Genomic DNA, 6,000 nt, shown 5'->3' with positions numbered 1-6,000 from the left:
CACCCCCCCCCCCCTTTTTTTTTTACACAATACTATGTTAGCAACTCAAAACAGTTTTACCATAATTCATTATTTGTAAACTAAACTAGTTTTATAACTTCTTTACATTTTCAGTCTTTTACTTGTATTAAAACAGCATATTGGTTACCTGCAAACATTTTAAATGTTTTTGTTTGTTTGTTTTTTCAATGGATGGCAGATTACAGCATAGAGTTTTTTTTTTTGAAAATTGCAAAGAGCTTAAAAATTTGACATCAACAACTACTGGCGTGGCATAGCCCATTTTAAAAATAAATATTTTTATCCATTTCTCAGTAAAAACAGGCAATGTATTTTGGTGCATTTAAACAAAACAGATTTATTAAACAGATATATTTAATAAAATAATATTTTAGTCACCAAACATATTTAGAAATTGAAAGATAATACAAATAAATTCAACCCATCGGTCCTACTGCACATAACCTACGCTGGGCTGGGATCAAACCAGTTATTATGTGTATGGGAGTCAGTTGCTCTAACAAGGAGGCTAAAGACCATTGTCTTCTAGCGTCTGTCGCTAGAGCACCTTTTGAGGTCAGAGGAGCGAGGTTTACCTGCATAGCACTTTGCTAGCTGGCCTTCGTTACATTCACCCTCCTAAACCTCACTCCCATCCCGGACGAGCCCCCACGTGTAACCCACTGTGCACCCAACCTGGTTTGAGCTGGAATCGAACCGGCAAACCGGCGATCCTTTGTACGGGAGTCGGTTGCTCTAAGGATGAGGCTAAAGACCATGGCCTTAAGTGTCTGTCGCTGGAGCACCTTTAGAGGTCAGAGGAGTGAGGTTTACCTGCATAGCACTTCGTAGGCTGACCTCTGTTACAAAATAAACAAAACAAGGGTCAAAAACACTGTAAGGCTAGAAAAGAAATACGCTTTGAATAGCTCACTTACAGCTTATAAGACTCGGCAAAGCATCTGTGTAAATGAGATGTCTTTATAGTCCTAGTGATCAGTCCATCATGAGCTTCCAGCTGTGTGTGTAAGGAATTGGTGTGTGAATGCAAAGTCTTCTGGGAGTTATATTTCATGTTGTGGCAGATGTGTAGTTCTCCAGCGATCTGCACGGGCTAGATCACTGATGATCGTGACTCTTTGACACATTTTTAATTAATTAATTAATTCATTCATTCATTCATTTACATACATACTCAGATCAAAGATCTAAATGAAAAGCAAACTGCTGTATTTAGTCATAAGATTATTACTGCACACACACTTAGTTGTATATATGGTTTACAAGGACTATCAATAGGCGTAATGTATTTAATACTGAAAAAACTGCTTATTATATGGCCTTACCCTAACCCTAATTCCAACCCTCATAGGAAACCCGAGGCAACATTTAAATGTCACAATACACCTTTAACTATGTCCTTTTAAACCACCTAAATAGAGTATAACCAGGTCATACCCATGTCACTATACAATTTAGTACACACAGTTTTACCACTAACAGGGACAAATGAGAGAAAGCAGTATAAACAGGCTTTATCTCTTTCTCCTCCATTATTCAATCGCTGATAGACTGGATCAATACATGGAATGCCTTTGAACACAGAGCCACATATTTGTTTGTTGTGCGATTGTGTCTATGTCTTCTGTGATAATATATGCTGTTTGATATTTTATATAATAGAGCTATTTCACTTCGCAACACTCCTACTTTCTAGAAAACAGCAGACGCCTGAAGTCAAACATCATACTTCTATAACTCTTTGGTTTCTTCAGTCAGTTTGACAGGTTGCTCTCCTGAGAGAGAATGCTAGACGGTTGGGTCTGAGGGGACGAATGGTTTGGGGCAGAAAAACTCCTTTCTGTCAGAAGAAATGCAGCTTTGCTCTTTCTCCCACACACACACTTTCTCTTTGTTTCTGTCTGCATGAATGAGGTCTGTACTGGCGGCATCAGTTAATCCTGCTGGAATGCATGAGGAATGTGAAAGATGAGTCAGGGATTGAGAGGGAGAGATTGAGAAAGAGGGATTATGCGGGTAGCGTATCAGGAATTATCTAATGCTCCTTCCTCCCACTGCCACACATGACCACCGTGTACGCAGAAAATTGTCTCAGGGTTTAGTTGATTTTGACAGTTGTTCTTAGTTTAAGTTGTTGTTATAGTCATTGTGGTCACATTTTGCTGCCTTAAATACAAATGAAATTTTAGGTTTAGGTTGTGAAGTGGTTATGGAATTAATGTGGGATTAGTAACATTTTTGTTTAAAGACATGCAATGAATAGTTCACTCTTAATTAAAAAATAAATAGTAAAAATACATTTTTTGGTGAACTATCCCTTCATTATATTCATTTAGCAAGGATGCTTTTATTTGTATATATACATTTATGTAAAGTAAAATATAAGTGTTTATAATGAAAAAATTTCTTACTTGGATTAATGCTCTCAAAGATTTCTGACCCCAAAAAAGTATAATAATGCAGAACAACTTATTTCAGCATTGATAATAAGAGATTTTTGATGATTTCTGAAGGATCGTGACACCATGAAGACTTATTGATATGTATGTATGTGTGTGTGTTTGTGTATGTGTATATATATATATATATATATATATATATATATATATATATATATATATATATATATATATATATATATATATATATATATATATAAATTACGCTAGAGAATCATTCAAACTCTAGCTCTAAAATGACCTTGGTGAATTAGTAACGGCTTCTGCTGTTCTGACGTCAGCTGCAGATGTGAAGGAATGGCGGAAGAAAGTAGCTTCTCATACATTTGCTATTTAATCAGCGTGGCATAAAACGTCAAAACGACTCTTGCGCCAATCTGAAACTAGCAAACAACAATTATGTCACGCCTTGCGCTGCATTTCGCCGGGTGTATGATAGGGCCCAGAAAGTCCCCTGTTTAATAATGATTTGATCAGCTGTAGTTTAAAAATATGCCAATCTTTTCTCCTCTAAGGAGATCTTATGCGGTCTCTGTCGCCATCTTGTGTGGATGGATAATGTCAACCGTCTTTGCTTTGCTCAGTATGGCAGGCTGATGGATGCTGGATGATCTCAGAAATTATAAATATTTAAAAATAGGCACATTTCTTTTTTTTCATTCATTTTCTTTTCGGCTTAGTCCCTTTATTAATCTGGGGTCGTCACAGTGGAATGAACCGCCAGCATATGTTTTACACAGCGGACGCCCTTCCAGCTGCAACCCATCACTGGGAAACATCCATACACACTCATTCACACACATGCCTTAGCTTACCCAATTCACCTACAGCGCATGTCTTTGGACTGTGGGGGAAACTGGAGCACCCGAAGGAAACTCACTCCAACACGGAGAGAACATGCAAACTCCACACAGAAATGCCAACTAGCCCAGCCAAGGCTCGAACCAGCGACCTTCTTGCTGTGAGGAGACATTGCTACCCACTGCGCCGACCTTCTGCATCAGTCAGTTGTATCAAATAGTGTTAAAAAATAAAAAGTAAATGAATGCGTTAGTTCAACAGCATAGCCATTCAAAGCACTGTATGTTTGAAAATATAAATTGATGAACCAAACATGAATGTATATTTTTGATCATATTTTCTCATTCATGGCGATTCATTCTGTCAGTGAACGTTTCACCTTATGTTGTCTGCAGTTTCCGGAGGTTTCAACCACAAACTCCGCATTCACATGTGGGTGGTTTGTTTCATGTTCTTCCCCTGAAAGCACTGTGAATGTGAGACATGTTTTATCAGGACTCTGACGGTTGGCTCATTGCATAAAGTTGGAGCTCTTGTATACCTGCATGTTGCCGCTTGTCTTCTGATGCTGTTGGCCTTTGTTTCTTCTTGAAATCAGGATAAACCAGACGATGTGGATGAATTACTGTAACTGATTACCTGCAGGGCAGGTTTTGCATATGAGATTTGGTTTCTGGATGTCTGTCTGACTGCTCGTAGGGAAAAAGCTAATTAATGTCCAAACAGTGACAGTGACAAAATAAAATTAGCCTGGGGCTTTGGAGAGCTGCTTTGACATCAAACACACACTGTTGGATGATTTCCCATAACGGTCATGCAAAAAAAAAAAAAAAGAAAAAGAAAAAATTTGATCACTCAAGTTATGAACCTGTCAAATGCAAAAAAATATATATATATTATAATGTTTTTGGTAGAAAAGAAAAAAGATCTTCAGGACATAATTCATCAGAATAAAATAACTATTTATCAACTCCAGGTTTACTAACTTTAGGTTTTAATTTACTTGTCCATTAATGCATTTAATTTAATTTAGTATTTTTATTTTAATACAAAGACAAAAAAGTTGATTATTCAATTTTATTTTATTCAAACAAGTGAATTCATTTGAAAAATATGTTATTACACAGCACTATGTACATATATACATGTACTGTAAAATAAATAACTGCAATTCAACACTTTCCAGTACAAACTTATCAAATACAGCAAGTAATAATTAATTTTTATGTAATAATTTATTAATTATTATTAATTATATTAATATTATTATATATTATATTAATTATATTATTAATATAATTATTTTACAGTTTTTGTACATAAATATTCAATTCATCTTTATTTCTATAATGCTTTTACAGATTGTGTCAAAGCAGCTTAACATAGAAGAATTTCTAGTAAATTAAAACTGCTTTAATCCAGTTTTCACAGATGAAGTTCAGTTTAGTTCAGATGAGTGTAATGTAAATGTCACTGCTGAAAGCCCAAACACTGAAGAGCAAATCCAACGATGCACAGCTTCACGATCCCCAAACCAAGCAAGCCAGTGGCATATTTTATATCTATCAAATTGGATATAATATGTATTGTGTAGTTTTTTTATATAGTTATTACGTGGTATATTCATTCATTTTCGTCTGCTTTTCCGGGGCCGGGTCGTGGGGGCACCAGTCTTAGGAGAGAACTCCAGACTTTCCTCTCCCCAGACACTTCCTTCAGCTCCTCCGGGGGCATCCCGAGGCGTTCCCAGTCCCTCCAGCGTGTCCTGGGTCTTCCCTGAGGCCCCCTCCTGGTGGGACATGCCTGAAACACCTCCCTAAATAGGAGGCGGAATACATTCATTTACACAGCAAGTGTGTCAAAGATGTTATAATTTGGTCTTGCTTTAATGAGTCAGGCTTTACACTGAATTTTGAGCAGCCTTACCTTTAATGACACATTAAAACTTGCAAAAACTGTAAACCACAAACAAAAATAATGTGCCTAATTAGCTGCTAAATATCATAAAGCTGTCTTTACATGCACTGTTTAATGCTTCTCAGAGGTGACATGAATTATCATAAATCATCATATTAGAAGGATTTCTGAAGAATCATGTGACACTGAAGGTTGGGGAAAGGATGCTGAAATTCCAGCGTTAAATGGTCATGAAACCTCCCTCTTTCAGATTAAGAACCACAGATTTTTATTTATTCATGCGCAAATTCAAAAATCACAATGGGGTATATGCACTCAGACTTTTAATTTCAGGCAGCCAGCCCTAGAGCTTCCGATTAATTGTCATCCCATATAAAATCGCCGGGTTTAGGATGTGATTTCTTTAAAAAACAGTGATCTTCACTACCTGGGATACGATATAAAGTGGGTATCAGACCAAACAAGAAGCACCGCATTAAATTATATTTTTCCGGACCATGTCTTTAAAATATGGAAATTAATTTTACCCTAGTATTTTTCAATGGGATTTCTGCACTAGCCTGCTGCTAATGATGGTGCCTCTGTTTAAACGGTCTTTCGTCTCTTTTTATGCTTTAACAACCAAATAGATGCTTAAGTCTATTTAACTGGTTATTGTATAGTTGAATCACATTACAGCATTGATGATGTAAAAGGAACCTTATGAAATTGAAAATAGTCACATAAAGCTTTCACCAAAAGTTCATCATTGGCTGAAAAACACTAGCTGTGCAAATATCATTAATCAGTGATTTCAAACAAT

The sequence above is a fragment of the Danio aesculapii genome, chromosome 20 (genome assembly GCF_903798145.1).
Source record: "Danio aesculapii chromosome 20, fDanAes4.1, whole genome shotgun sequence".
In the NCBI taxonomy this organism is placed as follows: Eukaryota; Metazoa; Chordata; class Actinopteri; order Cypriniformes; family Danionidae; genus Danio; species Danio aesculapii.
Note: the sequence above shows the minus strand (reverse complement) of the source record.